Genomic DNA, 18,447 nt, shown 5'->3' on the forward strand with positions numbered 1-18,447 from the left:
TATTGCCCATATTTTATACAAGTATGAACCTGAACTCATGTTGCATTTAATAATATGGAGTTCCAGGCACCAGGTCAAATGAGATAGGTGAGTAAGTAATGTTGTGAGATGCTTTTGGTTAAAAATTAAATAGGGAAATCCTGACTAAGAAGTCAAGTGATTAGAAGAACAAGTTCAGTTCTGCCTGAACGGAGGGATCCACCTATATCAATGTTCAAGGGGAAGAAACTAAAGCTTGCAAAAAATGGTATTATTTGTAAATGGGCTTGCCTTGAAGTTATGATTCAGATAATTATAAATTAAAACAGCATACAGGACAACTGATGGGGAGGTTGGTTCTCAAAGAGATACTGGTGCTTTCATCTGCTGGGAGGTGTGATCTTGTCAGTACGTTTGTCAACCACGATAAATAAGCATGGAGACAAGGAGTTAGACACCCTGCATCTCAGAGTCACGGCCACTTTGGAGTCCTACAGGTTAAAGATGTATGTGTGTGGTACACTGGTTTCTGAGATAGTTCCTACTAAAGAGGTAGAATGAACATGGACACCAGCAAGTACCTGAAACTTCAAAGAAATCCACACTACTGAAATTTCACTAATGCTAACTCAGCCAGATTATACGGTAGAGAAGTCTCTCTTTCTTCCCATTACTGACATGCCTTCCCATCCATCACTGATCTGTTTTCACTGGCGAATGACGTAGCACCAGGTGCTCTGCTGCACACCCTAGTTAATGGAGTTCCTCCAGAAATGCTCTGTGTCAAAGCCCTGAAAGTAAATGTATACAAATTACTGTTAGCTTTTCCTTCGTTCTCTGGCAACTCTCCCAACAGCACAGGCTGAAGCCCTGTGGAGGAGGCATTTCTTCAACCACAACACGATTTTGCAGACAAAGGAAGGGTCCATGCCAGGGAGAGGTCACATGGAGTTGGCAAGACAGAGAGATCCCACAGCTGTTGGGTTGGTTTGCTCTGTGCAGCCAGGTCTCCACATCTGGTACAAAGCCCTTGGGGGAGGCAACAGAATGGTATCTGGGCTTTCAAATCACCAGGACACCATCACTTGGCTGATCCAATTAGATAAGGGATCACAACACTATGGAAACATGGCTACCACCGTGGCAGGTTCTGCAGAATATGCCACCATCGTTCAGGCTAAGTGGCCTTCACAATGTTTGTTTTTGTACTCGATTTTTCAATATAGGCCTTCCATAAACTGTTTATAAAACTCAGTGTATGATTAAGCCTAAAAGGAATTTTATATGAAAAATTTGGTTCTAGTCTTTTCACTGGAATCCTCATTTTTCTGCAAGAAACAGCTGTGCCCTAAGCTAAGTCTGAACTCTGACCCTGGAGCCACACCAGGGTCCTCACTGCACCACTGTGGGGCTGATTACTGGATCTGTCTCTGAACAATGTCGATTATTTAGGAATACTCTCTTTCAAATGCATCCCTTCATTTCCATTCTCTCTGCTCTGGTTCCTGGGCAGAGCTTCCAAATTGGTGACTTAATCAAAATGATATCTGGAACTTTTATATAAGCATTCTTAAAACCCTACTTGGAGAAAAATCTGGGAAAATCTATTTTACTTTCTTGCAATTAGCACAGATGAAGGCTTACACTGTAGGTGACTCCATATTAACATGGCAGTTAAGAGTTGGGGACAGCGGCTCTCCCATGAGGGAAGGGTTTGGTTGGCGCTCAAAATAGAGCAGCAACTTGAAGCTGGGAAGCGAGTGATACTGAAAGAGACAGTGGTCCCTCCCAGTTTTCTTGGAAACTAACAGTTGTAAATTACTCTTTATTCAGTGCCTCCCTTGGGTTGATTCTGAGCAACAAAGTCATATGATGGGCAATACATTTTGCAACGTGTATGGCAGAAAGGAACTCATTTTCTTAGTGCAAAAAAAAAAAAAAAAGAATTGCTGCATGTCTATAAGGAAAACCAAACTACCTGGTAGAGATACAGTCAAGGGACTAGAGGAGACAAATTTCTAGAAATGCAAAGACAGATTGAATTTAAACAAGAAAGTGTCTAAATTGAAATTATAAAATTCTACTTTTAACATAAATTAGTTTAGTAGAAGGCAGAAAATGTAATATTAGAAAGAATGTGGAGAACTGAATATTTGGAGGGAGTATAAACCTTTTCAAGGTACAATTTATCAAAAGTTGTCAGATTTTAAGTGGATATATTTTGATAGAGAATTCTACTTCGTTTTAGATTAGCCATGTATGAAAGCTTACATACACGAGTGTGTATGTACACTAGTTTATGAAGACAGAAGAATAAAAAGCAATCCAGCAAGAGAAAATTCATAAATAAATAATGGTAACTCCATTAAAAGGAATACTACAGAGATGTAGCTATCAAAAAGAATGAAGATGTGTATATCCCAACAAGAACCAACTTCTGAGAGAGAGTGAAAAATGCAATTACCAAATAAGGTGTGTAAATTCCAGTTGTGTTAAAAGGAGCATTATACCAGTTTGGGCACATCTCCATCTTATCCACACATGCGTACACAAAAACATAGTAGGGATGACTGGACCTGTGGTGGGTAAGTAGAGGGCTGGAAGTCATCAGCAAGAGAAAAACCTGATTCTCACTGAATGCTCATTTGTTCTTTATAAATTTCTCGCATTTGCAGGTATTCTTCTTATGAAACATTAAAATATGCATAATTTACATTTATATATTTATTACATGTTATATATAACTATATAAAAGACTAACAAACCTTTCAACTTTTTCAATGGTGTCTGTCATTTGGAGATAAAATAAAGTGAATAATGAGATACAAGGAAGAGAATCAAAAGCTTGTGGAAGGATACTTCTGCTACAGTATCCAGTGGGCAGAACAGAGACCAGAAGTCCACACTCACAGGGCGGTTGAGGTGTCAAGTGGTAACCAGCTAAGTTTATGAATATGGCAGCTTTACTTAAGCATTCTTAGAAACTTTAGTTGGGGGGAAACTTGACAAAAGTGTGATTGTGCTTGACAACTAAGCTGGATGAAATCGTTGATACTGAATTGCTTCCATGGTCTGCCCTGCTTTATAGATGCTACTGGAAGTAGGAGGGTGGGCATGTGAAATGAGACCAGCCCAAAAGAGATCAGCCAAGAATTTATAGGGACTGGGGCTTCAGACAATCAGCCACATAATGTATTTCATCCATCATGCTTTGGGCTACCCCCACCACCCTCCAGCTTCATGTCCTTTTCGCTCTGCTGTGAGTTCATGTTCAATTCTGCATCATGAAGTAGCCATCTTGTTTTCAAAGCCCTAGGTAGTTTTACTTCTCTCTGAGGGTTTATGCTTCATAAATGTCTTTGCCTAGCCAAGTGCCTATTTTGAAACTACCATTTTGGCAATATTGAGTATTAGGAAGAATGTGGAGGAAGAGAACTGATACGTAATTCACCTGGGGTTGGGAAGAAAGGAGAGAGTAACAAGGAGATTCTGATGAGAGATGCTAGCAATTTCCTATACTCCCAAATCTCGTTGGTAGAAAATTCACCTTGAACCCAGGTAGTCTCTACTTGATAGAAACATAAACCGCAGCAGAGGATTTGCTTTCATGTTGGGGATTACTATGATGTTATATATTCTTCCTCAAGTCTCTAAAAACCCTGAAAGGAAAGACATTGGAGAGGTTTTGGTTTGGTACTTGTTAGGGCCATTTCGTTGTTGCTCCTTTGGGTGTGTTTCCTCCACTTCTTCTCATCATCTCTTTTCTTACTCAGAAGGATTCAGCCCTTGCTCTCTTTCACTTCCTCTGTTCACTTCCTGCTTGGATTGGGTGAGCATCCTCATTTTGCATCTTTATGGAAAGGGGGCAAACAGAACTGCCGAAAGAGAAGGGCTGACCTTCATAGATACCGAGGTCTCCGCTGTCCTCCCAGCTGGCCGCACACACTGGTGGAACCAGTTGCGTTACAACTCGAATATGGGTGCCTGGCTAGTTAATAACCACATGTGACTTTTCAAGGCTCTTTGTCCTGACCTGAGGTCCTGAAGTAAATACTACTCAGAAAGCAATTTGTTTCTCTCTCTTTCTAGAATTCTGCTCTCCTTTCTTCAGATTCAGAGTTAATTTTCACCAAAATGTGCATAACAATTAGAATCTCCACAACATCTGGGAGACAACTTTCACAGCTGTTATTCCACCAGGACCCCAGTGCACACTGCCTTGGCTTATTCTACCTCTCTTCGTTGTTTTCTTACTCGAATCTACCTAAGTCCTTCCATTAGGCTTCTTTTTGCTCTCCTCCCCTGATCTGCTGCACCTTCTGACCTCAGCACTGCACCTTGGGAACCCCCAGTCTGTCAACCACAATTGCTTTTAGAAAAAACAACTGCTCCACTGGGAGACACTGGAGACACTGCTTCTCTTGTGTCTTCTTTGGGGGAGGCTGCTCATTCTTTCAGGTCCCAGGGCAGGGCAGGAAGCAGTGTGGCAATCACCCTAGCCCTCCGTACCCTGGTCAGATGGCCTGCAGTCCCACAACACTCTCCTCCCCCTCTACCCAACGTACCCACGTGTCCACCTTCACCTCTCCCTAAGACTGTTCTACCTCCTGTCTCACTAGTGGATCCCGTAATTTATTCCTTAACTTTCTCCGATTCCCTCAAAGTGAATTACCACAGTGTCCCTTCTCCTAGATTCTGGAAGAAGTACAGTATCAGAAGGATACCCCCACCTTTGCTTTCCATTCCATTCCCTCTGAGTTAGAGAAGACCTCAGGGACCCGGTTCTACAAATAGACCATAAATAGAGTATCTCCTTCCTGCACTATGTCTTTTCTTCCATGGTTTTATGATTTTCTTTTTTGCTTTTCTTGGCTAAAACAAACAAACATACCAAAACAAACAATAAATAAAACATCACCTCCTCCAAACTGCTTCAAATCGTCATTCCTTGATGGTTTGAACTGAAAAATCTACCATTCTCACTAGATTCCTCTGTTTATCTATCCAGTCAACAAGTATTTATCCAGTGTTTCTCAAATTTTAAATTGCTAATTCTGTTTGTGTAGGTCTGAAACGTGGCCACCGTGTCCACAAGCACACGAAGGTCCAAGCTGCTGAAGCTGCTACTATTCTACAGAAGAACTTTGGAGTGGCGGAGAGGCAGATGCCTCCCAAATACTATGGAGACCTCGATTTTCAGACAACATGACTATTTTCCATACGTGCAGCCTCTTCTTTCGAAAGTACTTTATAGTTCTAACTCTGGTCATGCAGTCAGTTCATAATTTTATAGACCTATTTACTGGTGCTCTATTATTTCATTGATCTTATAATACCCAGGGTATAAATGAAAAAAAACTGGGGTTTAAAGAGATTAAATAATTTGTTTGAGAAAAAATGGTTTGCATTACCATTGTTAGAGTCATAAGAATCCGTTCTTCCTGGATATTTTGAATTTATATTCCAGTTCTCCATTTCTTTGTTACATTGACGTCCTGTCTTTTGTTATTCTCCTTCAATTATATGACTTAGCATTGGAGAGAAAAAGTTTGTCTAAAGAGTGGGAAGACAGGGCCAAAACATTTAACCAGGCAAGATGTTTATAAATTAAAATATAATTAAGTTCTGAGGTCAGACTAACATATGCCCAAATTACTTAACCTCTGTGTCTCAATATTCTCATATAAGGAAAAGAAAGAATAAAACCTCCCAATAGCTCCAGATGAAAGACAATTAAAACTCTAAAACACTAAAAATTAGCCCATAGCAAGTGATTAATGCATGTGTACTCTTACTATTACGATTATTATTACTATTAAGACTTTTAAAAAATTTTTATTCCTGGGATGGGCCCCGAAAAACATGATTCAGCCAGATAATTCATCATTTTGGTTTGTTAGTTTTGTCCACAGACTGAATCTGCAGAAATTCCTTGGTCCTTGAAATTCTACAGACCAATTTCTCCCCCATCCCTAATCGTCTCCAAGAAGATATAGCAGTTAATGAATTAGCTTGATCTATCTCCTTAAGCTTTTCTGTCATCAGCAAATTACCCCAAAGAATATTATGAATGGGCATTGCAAATTAGAAACCATGTCCTTAAATTACTTCCTTCCTCCCTCTTTTCTCTTATTTCAAAAAGTTGCAAATCTAGTACCAATCAATTTAACTCCATACAACAAAATTTAATCAGGCTTTTCTTACTCAGAATTGTGTACAGATCCTCTGTAGTTTTCTTAGGATTATTTAACAACTTCAACTATAATAATTATTTAAAGGGTCAAAAAAGTAGTCATCTGTCAGAGAGTTTTTATAGAATCACCGATACTTTGTATATTTCTGATTCTTGTTGATTTCACTTGTGAATTGCCTGAGTTCATATGATTGACACAGTAACTTTTTTTCTACCTATATACTAAAGAGGATTTATATATTTATAAAAAACATGTTTAATACTTTTTAGGGTATAAACAGTGGTTACTTTATTATCAAAACATAAATATGATTTCTGTTTAGCACATATTGAAAAAGGTTTACGTTTTCTTTTAAAAAATGATAAATTTGCAAAGCTGTGACTGACCTTGAAATTGACGAAATAAGGAACTTATTTGAAATTTTTTTCATCAAGCAAACTTCCAAAAGTTACGTGCTTCTCCTACTATCACAGAGGGGTTGTTGGGGCAGAAGCAGTGGGTCCGGATTCCTTTCACTTTTGAATGAATGCCAACATTTAATTTGACTTCAATTTTTCTATCATTCACAATTTGGGTCAAAATCAACTTTGCAAAGAAATACATAATTACCACTGTCACTTGATTTTAATGAAAGTGTGTTTTGCATTATTGTCTTGGCAGGATGCATTTTGTATATAACTTCCTTAGTTCCTTTAAGACTTCCTGTACAAACATCTGCACAAGAAATACTACACAGACATTGCTGCTCTTCCATGGCCTGTGTTGGTCTTTGGTTCACATTTTAAATGTGTCCCTAAAGTTTCCTTTACATGAACACTATTTAAAAGTAAAAGCGAAGTTTGGTTAAAGACAGAAGAACACATGCATAGGACTATATTTCTTTCAAAAGTCCTGGAATAATAATTTAAAAGACTAGAAGAGGTCTAGTAGAATAGAATAAAGACAATGAATGGGTAAGGAGACAATAGTATTAGTATAAAAATGTGCGAGGGCATAAAGATAAGAGTAGTGATAACTCACTTGTCTAGAATCACAAAAGTGGAATTCCAGTTTGATTCTGGGAAGAGCTGTTGATCAAACTCACATACATTGCAGAAACTCCCCAAACTGAAACTAGTAACAAAAGAACTTCTGGAGATGAGGGCAAAGGATGTGTTGCCAAAGGGAGTTGATTAGGTTATCAATTTGTAGAAAAAGAAATAGGCAGTCAGATCCTCTTGCCAGTCTAAACAGCCTGCAGACTGCCCCCTTAGTATGTCAACTAAAAGTCAAAAATGGATTCTTTTGAGAGAGTAGATCAAATAACTTCTGAGCTGGAGATGTCAGGAAGAGCAGACAGTAATCCATCAGAGCATTATGTGGAAAATAAGCATTCATTACAAGTTGGTGTTAAAATCCCCATCTTTCTAGTCCACTCCCAATACAATGCTGACCACGGGTTGTATTAGTTAGCTTTTGCTGTGTAACAAGCTACCCCAAAATATAGTGGCTTAGAATAACCATTTATTTAGCTTACGTTTCTGTGGGTCAATTGGAGAGTTCTTTGGTTAGAGGATGGCTCACCTGATCGTATGTGGCTTATTCATGGTCACTAATAAGTTGGTGAGTAGCTGGAGGGTCTAGGATGATTTTGTGTACCTGGTTAGAAGTCGGCCACCTGTTAAGTAACATGCCTCAATTCTCTTCTACGTGTTCCTTCTTGTTCCAGTCGGTTGGCACAGATTCATTTTTCTGTGGTCTCAGAAGTGGAAAGGTAGGATATCTCAATGAGAATGCATTTTTCAAGTTTCTGTCAGATTTTAGTCCCACTGGCTAAAGAAAGTTGCATAGCCAGGGTGAGTATGGGTAGGCAGTGCCTGAGGGAATGGATGCCAAAAGATTTTTTCTTTTTTTTTTTTTTTTGATCTTGTTCCTGTTTTATCAAACAATCAATTCCAAAGTTAAATTTACCCTCCGTGTGGGCTTTCTTGGGGAATCTGGAGAGGAAAACATTCTAAGCATACTGATACTCTGCAAGAAAATGGCCCAAGTCAGATCCTCCTGCAGCAAGGAGGACAACATTGACATTTTGTGGCGTAAGGACTGAAATGAAGGTCCAGTGCTGGCTGCTGCCTTGGCTTGTGAGCTGAACCTGGGGAGCCCCAAATGGCTCAGTGTGTGGTTCTCCCTGCACTGTGCCCCACAGCAAGGCCCCCCGTCCACAACACACCCCCAACTGGAGCACCTCATTCTCTTGATGAAACAGGCCTCACGACCCTGGTGTCTCTGTTCTGGTGCTGCTGTTGTGGGTCAGGGTGACCTGATGGCTTCCTCACCTGGGCTGTAAGTGTGTGACTCATCTGCCCAGTGCTGGGTATCCTGTGTCCACCGTGTCCAGGACTCTCATCTTTCCCAAGGGTTGATTAGGAGGTAATTAAGCATATCCCTACTCACGGGTCTTGGTCTCAGAATACATTTTTATGATGGTTCATCCTTATATGACCAGAGAGATACAGAACAATGAATATTCGAACAAAGTATTTTAACTAGTTACATTAATGCTACCTGTTCTAAAAAATTAAACTCTCAAATCTCAGTATAACAAAATGCAATAGAAGTTTTTTCTCTTTCTTATGTAATACTCCAAGGTGGGTCTTACAACAAAAAATATTGCTAGTATAAAATCGATTTACATTACATCTGCTTCCTTTTCATTTTTATTTTTGTTACTTTTATGTTGCTAGGCATCAAACTCAGAGCCTCGAACATGCTAGGCCTGTGCCCTACCACTGAGCTGCCCCCTCCCAAACGTACTTTAGAACTCCAGAGGAGAATTCTTGCTGGAGTCAGTTCTTGTGTTACTCTGGTGGGCTTTTCTAGTAGCTGAGACCCTGACTTGATCTCCCGGAGCAGAAAGTAAACATCTGGAGCTGATCTTTCTCCGGTTAGGAAAGAATTGTTGTCAGCAATTCGTAACCACTTATAAAAGTTTTATATAAGATGAGCATTGCCTCCAAAGATTTACTAAAGATCTGGGTATGCACCTGAAAGTGGACTGTTCATCCCTAGTGGGAGCTTGCTGCCTGTTAGAAGTCCTGGCCTGGCTTTTGCTATGGTTCATGTATATTCTCATAAGAAACCAAAGGTCACGGGCCATTCCCTGCTTGTGGTTTATGAAAAAGCAGCTGGTCTTGCAGGAGATAAACCTGGCATCCTTATACCTTTAGCTTCCCCTCCTTGTGTTCTTGTCAAACCCCAACCCTGATGTGATGACATAGATGTCATCTACCGAAGATGCCCACACCTGCTTCTCAGTGGAGAGAAAGGGCACTCTATCTGGGCAGTCCTCAGCTACACGCTTGTCTTATCTTCACACACCACCATCCTGACCCTGGGGGACAAGGACTATCGACAGTACTGGGCACTGCTAAAGCCAGCATTCCCCTCTTGAGCTGATAACAGGGAGGTGCATGAATTGGCCTTTTCAGTCGACCTCATGTGTCCAGTCAGAGCTTATCTTCAGTTTTTAAGGAAGGAAAAGCTGAAGTTGGCTAAAAGCTTTTCTTTATTCTCTCTTCCCTTGATATTCTATAAGTCACCAGGGGAGCTGAATATTGCAAAATCCTGTCATGAAAGAGCAGGCTGATAAACTGAAAAATAAAAACAGATGTGAAGCAAAGAGGGCTTATGGACATTTGTTTCTTGCTCTGGGCTGGTTCATGTGCTGGGAATCTTTAATCCTCCTCCCACTAAGAAAAATCTAATATTTCCTCTGCTTCTGACTATCGCAATCCTTGGATAATTCACATCTTTGGATAATCACCTCTCCCACATTGAAGTCAAAATAAAGTGATAGGAAAATGCAAAATAAAAATAATAAGTGACATTTATTGCATGTATGTGTGCCAAACACTCTGCAGGCCATATTTCATTTAAACAGGGAGAAGGTATGTAGCTCACATTCAGAGCCAGACCGCCTGGAGTCCAGAACTACCTCTAACTCTTAATATCTGAGTGGTCCCCTGCAAGTTGTTCAGGTTATTTTTGTCTAAGTTTCCTCACCTGTGCAAGGGAAATAATAATACACCTCCCTCTTGAGATTCTTGAATGGATTAAAAGAGTTAACACTTAGGAAATATTTAGAACAGTGTCTGGCACACTGTAAATCTTCAGTAAGTATAAACTATTATTCTTAACAATAAGGCAATGAAATAAGTCATCTCATCAATCGTGATTCTCCTATAAAGAACTGAATCTCAGTGAGATGAAGTCACATGTGAAGGATGAATGGATTAGAATTGCAGCCCTTATCTCTTGGATTCCAGAGCTCAAGTACTTAAATATAATGCTACACAGTGGAACTTTCTGGACAAAACAAAAATGGAGACACCACCCACCTATGAATAGTACAATTAGGTCCACACATGTGTCAGCCAGATACATAATTCACGTCCCCCATTCCAATATTTTCATGCACAGATTTAGATATGATTAGTGCAGAGCTCCCTCAACATCCTCCTTGTTCCGTGAAGGCACACTTGCTATTTTCACTCTCCAATGTAAGGAATCAATGTCACTTCAGGTTTGCAAAGGAGACTAATATCTCAGTGTCACTGTGAGTGGACTATCTAGCTCATCATATGACAGACTACACAGGGAAGGTAAATCTCCCCAACCCTGCTTCACCTGAGAATGATCATACAGCATTCCACTAGCTATAGTTATAGGAGACCCAAAGCATCAAAATGGATGACTTATAAAATGTCCACTGCCTCACATGACAAGAATTCCCAAGAGTGCGTGTTTCCAGGGTTGGGTCCTTCAGTAACTCTGGATATTGTTTCTATCCTTCAACTCTTCTCCTTTTGATTTCCACAACCATGTCCTCCTATAGAGACCTACTCCATTTTTAATTGGGTCTATGACCTTCCAGAGAGCCAGCCTAGATGTGTGACTCATTTCTAATCACTGGGATGTGAAAGCAACATATTTCATTTGTTTGTAATTTCCACAAACCCGGAGTGCTGGGGACTCGAACCTGGGCCTCCAGCATGAGAGGCAGGCACTCTATGAGATGAGCTATATGGCCTGCACTAGCAACATATTTCAGAAAGGACCTTTCTTTCTCCCTTCCTCCAGCCTAGCTCCCCAACCTACTGGGGATGGCAGAATGGAAAACTGGAATCAGTGAGTATTCGTGTAGATGGAATCCACTGTGTCAACACTCAGTGGCTTCTTATTACATCCTCATGTCATTTAAGTGACGGCTACTTGGACTCTCCTCTTCTGGAAGCCCATCATTATCCTTGCGATGGTTCCTCTGCTCTGCTCCTTGCTCCAGTAACCCGCCGTGGACACTGGGAATGGAATGATAACAATGGTGTAACAATAATCGGTTAGTTCCACTCTTCAAGGGTTGTTGCTTTCACAGAACTGAGGACCCACAGTGTGTCCTGGGCTCACTTTCCATCCCTGCCATTCCCTACTTTCTCCACACTTGCCACATCCTGACAACTCAGACCTTCTTCCTGATCCCCAGGAGTAAAAGCAAAAGGAAAGCAAATCAGCAGGCATCAACACGTCCTTCTCACTCCAGAACCTTCCGCTTCCTGTCCTTTCTCTCTGTCTTGTCTTCCCAGGCAGCTTTACAGAGTCCTCCTCTATATTCATCTAAGACCGACCTCAGGCACCAGCTCCTCTATGAGGTCTTTCCCTGACCACACTCTCGAAAACACCCCTCATCACCACACGTGACTCTGCTTGAAGCGACTCACGGCCCTCAGCAGTACAGGACATTTTCTCTTTGGATTACTCCATTACTTATTTAGGACACTGCCACCATTAAAACATAAGCACCTGAAAACTAGGGCTTCCTTCATCTAAAAATCTTATAAAAGAATGACTCAACATCGTTCAGATTTAGTTTAGTTCTTAGTTTAATTTTCTGGATTTGTTTTCATGCCATTCCGTAAGCATTCAGATTGCTGTCAACGGAGTTCTTACAGAACTGACTTCATGTTCCCCTTTCACATGTGATGAAGAGTTCAGATATATCACGCTGAAGTTACTCGGTAATCAGAAACTAAGAAAAAATTTGAATAAAATCACAAAGAAAATTAGGAGGATTAGGAAAAAGCAAGTAATTGGGAGAATAAACAACCAAAATGATGTCTAATTTGGGTGAAAATAACCAGAATCTACTTCATGACGCTAGGAAAAGATGACTGCCCCTCTTGTCTCCTCGCCGGATTTGCAGTCTGACCTTCGGGAGCCTGTTCAAATTCTCTTAAGTTGGATGGACACTTCCTAATGAATGCATGGAGAATCTTAAGATACAACAATATCAAGTCAAGCTTGGAGGGCTTTTCTGTATGTTTCTGGTTATCTTTAAAAATTAAAACCAGCTCTGCCTTTGGTGTGCTGGAGTATGGAAATATTCCCAGCATGGGCTTAACAGGAAAGCAAAAGAATAATTTGGGAAGTGACAACATTTTTATGAGAACATTTTTATCGGCATAATGACAAACTGTTGGTTGTGCTGATTTTAAAAAGTCCATTTTATTATTTGAAACAATTCTAGTGATGCCTTTTCTATGCTTGTTTTCTTAATTCACTGGACAACTCCTTCTTGTCCTGGTGCCCTGTGAGTGGCACCATGCAGCTGTGGTCTGAATATTAGGATGGTGAACAGATAAAGGCGTGTTCAACATAGAATAAGATGTTTGTCCTTGGAAACTGTACATACCTGCACGAAGTCACAAGGTCATATAGTTGCATCGTTGCTGTCTGCCAGCTTCCTAATGCTTCCAGACTTTTTATTTTTTTGAATTCAGCTACTTTTCTCTAAGCAGAATTAACCTTGGAAACTGAATAATGACATCCTTCCTAGAAGGAGAAAAAAAATTTCCTCAAATTACTTTAGAGGACTTCCGCGGATGCTTTATTTTCAATAAACCTCGAGGCAAATAGCCACTTTTGAACTTTGCACTTTGGCCTCTGCTTTTCACAACCTAGAGAAACATCAGTACCAGAGTCAAAGTGTCAGCAAAAGAAAAAAGAAAAAAAAAATGAAAATGATATGTAAGATTGTTATTTATATGAGTCTTTTGATTTTGTTTACTGAGCTTAACACAAACTCTTACCTTTTGATTAAAAGCAAATGGCACAATTCTCTGCAGGGACTCGCTGTTCTAGATGATCACATCTTTTGAAGAGAACTGCAGAGGGTAAGGATTAACAGAGAAAGGGGGATGTCCAGAAGGAACCCCTTTGGTATTCAAGAGCAGCAGATAATGACAAAGCCATGTGGATTCTGAGGTAGGAAAGGGCAGAGCTGATTCAAAATTGGCATCATGCTCTGTTCTGGCAAGCAGGCAAGCACGTCGTTCAAAACTACCTGCAGGGCTTACCAAAATTAATCCGACGTCGGGCCTTCTGATTGAGTCTAGTTCTTGAAAGTTACTAACAGGAAATCATCAAAGAAGCAAAGGCAGATATTATCTTTGGATGGTATGGCACTTTATTTATCATAGAAATTTAAAAATAAAAGTAAAAAAATAGAAATGGAGAAAAGGACAAATAAATGATCATATTCATTTTGGATAGACTGGAATAAATCTGTTTAAGATATTTTATGGACTTGAGTGAGAAAATCATCATTATACACATGTACATTTTAAAAAACGCTCATACTGCATAACCAGTGTGATTCACCATATGTAAAAGATATAAATATCATAAAGACAAACATATATAAATAAACCTGGAAGAAGAGAGGAAATATTAATTAGACTATTTCTTTGATGTTAGCTGTCTATATACTTTTCATTTTCCTTATTACACATTTTTTATTCTAAAAAATAACCTCAAAATGCATGCATTGCATTTATTAAGGGGTATTTGTTAAACTGGGCACTACCTATTCAAATTTGTTTCTTGTTGTACACACACACTCACACACACCAAACACACACTCTCACACAGGTACACAGACTCTACATGATTTTCAGAGTCTGTTCCTGAGACTCCTATGGCAATGAATTCCATATTTATTTGTTTCTTGCTGTCTCTGGTGTTTTGTACTACCAGGAATGTAAAACTTTAGTTCCTTATCTGAAGTATTAGTTAATGTATTAGATTCGATCTTGACTCTAAGTCATTGTCTGAAACTTTAGAGATATTTAACTCTTGTCCTCAAGAAGTCTGTAATTTTGCTGGCGAAGACACATCTACTACATGAAGCCCTTACAGAATCATTAGTGGACAACATGTGTGGTCTTGACCAATTGTGTGGTCAGTTTCCTGACTATTCTTCTCATATGAAGTTAATATACAAGAGAGTGGCAGGGATCTTGTGGAATTAATTAAGAAGAACGAATACAGTAAAACCACAATTAAATTTATTGCATTGTATTTAGTGTGGCTAAAGCATGGCAGAGTGCAATATGTGCATCTTCTACTCAAGTTTAGCTGTCAGAAAATAAAAATAAAAGCATCCAGCTTACATTATTTAGCACATGTTTAAGTATTCCAGTGAAGACAAAATGGTAAATCAAATAAGGAATGAAGTCCAGGTGGGAGATTATTTAAACACAACCCATTCTTAAATGTGTGGGAATCTCTACATAACAGAAATGTCATGGAATAGCAAGAATGCTTTTTATTCATGGATCGCATGCATTGGGCCTTCAGGTCCTCTGGTTACATATCATCATCCTGCAAGTTCTAACTAAAAAAAAGAAAACAAAACAAAGAACAACAAAAATGGAAAAGATGGAGACGAAATTAAAATTAGGGGTAAAAAAGGTCCAATATCTGTAAGTAATTAAGTATCACATTGGTTCCTTGGAATTCAGCAGCTGAGGGATCAGGTTTCACTCCATTAATTTGTTCCTTTTACTACCCACTATAGGAAACAAAGAATGGAAACCAGTTCCCAGATTTCCATCTTAATAAATTCATAGTGCCCTCACCAATACGGTATTCTGCCATTCTTGACTTTGACAAAAGATTGTAATTTCTCTAATAACGACACCAAGAAAGTGCTCTAAAATAAAACCAAAAGAAAATGAAACTTGCACCTAAAATAGAAACAACCATGGATTTACCAAATGATTGAGTGTAACAAAGAATGGTTGCCTTATTATAATTTCAGAATAAAGCATTATACATGGTGTCCTGCCTAGAATTTCAAAGGCAATGATCCTACCTGTATTTAGCACCCTGGTTATCATAGATGGGTGCCTTGATTGACTCAGTTTTTATATTTCAGTGCCAATTAACATAAATCTAGGGAAGTTTTGCCTCATATCTTAATGATGAGGAAAAAATGTTTGTTAATATTTCCATTTCGTCTACGTAAAAAGTAATTGTGATTATAAACATGTACTAAAGGCTAGAATGCTCTTTTTGCATGACCTTTAATTCACCTCTGCGTACACAGAAGTCATTTCCTTTACCAAACAATAAGTCAGTTGCAATACCACATGCACAGCTGAAAATTCATTTCATTTCTTTTAAATGAAATGGGCAATGGCGTATTCCCAAGAGTGACATTAATGAGTCACTTAAGCACTAGGCAGCTAGACTGTAGAGAAAAAAGATTTTCAGCATTGCTTCTTTTGTAAATGCCTCATTTTTTTATAAATCAGAAAGTACTGTTCCTATCCTTTGAGAAACTGGTCAAAAATGTCTACCATGATTTAAAGATATCTCTATATTTCATTTTATTGTGCTTATCATTTCTCCAAGTGCCACAAGGGGTTTTAGAGTCAAAGAAAAATGAGCCTGCTACAAAAAAACCTTATGCCAGTATGCTCAAAGGGAAGGCCCTAGAATTCTGCAGGGCAATGTACCTACAAGTACTTGATTTTCCAGTATTGCTTTGCCTTTTACCAGTAAAAATTGTTGCTTATAAAATAAACCACACACACCGACGGAACTCACAATTGGAACATTTAAATGATTATTTGCTTCTCTTTTCTACCAGCTTGTAAAACATTATTTTCTTATTCTTCCTTAAATGGCCTGTGCTAATTACATACCATGACCCTTACCCTCCAAGTGCCTTCATTTATAGCAGTACATTCCTTTGCTGGGCAACAGATTGGCCAGGTTTATAAGATGCTGCTACCAGGCCTCCACTCCTGACTTCTGCTTCCCGAGGTCATGAATCTAGCTCACCATGTACAGCTCAGCAGAAGAACTGATTTTTCAGTAGGGACAGATAACTTACCCAAATCCCAAGGAATAATCCACAATTATACAAGAGATTACTCCCTGTCTTTGAATATCAGGGTAGCAATTCAGAAATATTTTTGTGATGTCTTTTCTGAAAGAGGGGGGAGAAAATAAAAATTGAATCTAGGAGGACATAGCTGAGTTGCCATGAGTCACTAATAGAGGAATCTAAGAATGTCTGTGGAGTTGACTTACTACATAGTCTGCAGATGGGAATTTTATAAACTTCCTTGAAACTTCCTCTGTGAGTTTAGTACGATTCTAAACTGCTAAGAAAATCAGAAGATGGATGCGATGACCCATTGTTAATCTAAATGTATCTGAGCAAAATGTTTATAAGAAGATAATGTTCCTATCTTTCATTTTCAGGAGATCTAATATAGACCTGACATTCTTCTAGTTATTATGCATTTGGAAAACTACTGAATTAAGCACAACTTGGTTTTAGTAAGTATTGAAGATTAGGATGAATTGATACAATTTGAGCAAATAGAGTTTATTAATAAACCAGAACCATACCATGGAATCATGAAGAATAAACTCAACATCTCTGTGCACAGGGACACATAATTTCAACCACTATTACTAAAAGTTTGGATACATTTAGCCCAGTTACTTATTTAAGATCAAATATTTCTAGAAATATGAACTATCTCATTATTTAAAGGTCTTAATACAATTACAGGAACTGAACAATCTATAGCATTAGTATAAATAAAAATTCTGATCAGTTGCTAAGTGATAATGTTGGTATTTTCATGCAACTAAGATTGAGATAGAAACAAACAGGAAAAGGGAAAAGTATGTTCAACACATCGTTGGAGTCACATCTGCTAATGTCATATAAAACCATGTAATGTCTGTCAGTTTAACAGCATTTCTATTACAACCAAAACCTTTACAAAGACTAGGATGCTAAATTTAAATAATCAAAATATTTTATCTAAGCGGCAGCACAATTTATGCAAAAGTATTTTCTATTGATTAGGTTGAAACCGAGGTTTATAGAAATAATAACGGAGGGTGCCTAATTCATTTTTAATAGACTCACTTGGTTTCTCATGCCACACTAAATATCATATGCAATATTTAATAGATACGAAATGTTCAACAATTTGATTTGCTAGCAAATTTTCCCCACTGTTTTAAATGCTTTCACCATGGTATTTGACTTTGTTGAAATGGGTTTTTTTTTTTTTGCAGATAACATTTTAGCATGTGATGACTTCATTACATTAGGAGAGGAAACTTTGCCTGCCAATTCCTTGAGAACAGAATAGCAAAGATGACAAGCGTTAAAATTCCGGGATCTTTTTCTTCTGATGGGTTGGGGTCCTTCTTCCCACCCTGCACCAGTGATGGGGGCTCTCAGGAAAGAGGCCATTTACTTGCCAGGTTGTCAGCGCATCTGGAGGCCTTGTCAAAACAATATAATTTTACTTTGTAACTTTTTGACATTGGTATTTATTGCACCTGTCTTTGGGCATGATTTATGACCTGTCTGGTGAATATTTCTCCTCAAGTTGGAGTTTACAATATGAGATAAGTGAAGCATTTCAAGGTCTGTGTATGTTTCAAAATGGGAAAAGGATATTTTGCACCCACAGTTCACAATCCTTCCCCTTCTATCGGCCTCATTGCCACCTCCAAAGTGGCCACTGGGATACATCACTCCCTTGGTTCTCCAGAGAAAGAAGAGAAAGATGACGCAAGACTCTATTTTCTGCAATCTCTTTTGCAGGGGAATTGTGTCAATAAATTCTAAAGAGTGGCAAGAAAATGCACCATGGGAGAGGCATCCAATAGAAAACATGTGTTTGTTGTAAGGGGAGCCCAGTGACCTTTTGTCTTTGTAATGGTATCCTGGCCCGGCTCATCAGTGTTTCTATATATCACAGAGAACACACTTACCCTTGGAAAAATTGCACACATTTTTAAAGCATTCATTTTAATTAGATTGCTTAGCCAGGTTGCAATCAAGAAAACCTTCCTTCCTTGAGTGTCCCAACTTGGTCTGGGCACTGGTTTTCAATTGCTTAGCAATCTCATCAAGTGT

This window comes from Sciurus carolinensis, chromosome 3, assembly GCF_902686445.1.
Source record: "Sciurus carolinensis chromosome 3, mSciCar1.2, whole genome shotgun sequence".
Lineage (NCBI taxonomy): Eukaryota > Metazoa > Chordata > Mammalia > Rodentia > Sciuridae > Sciurus > Sciurus carolinensis.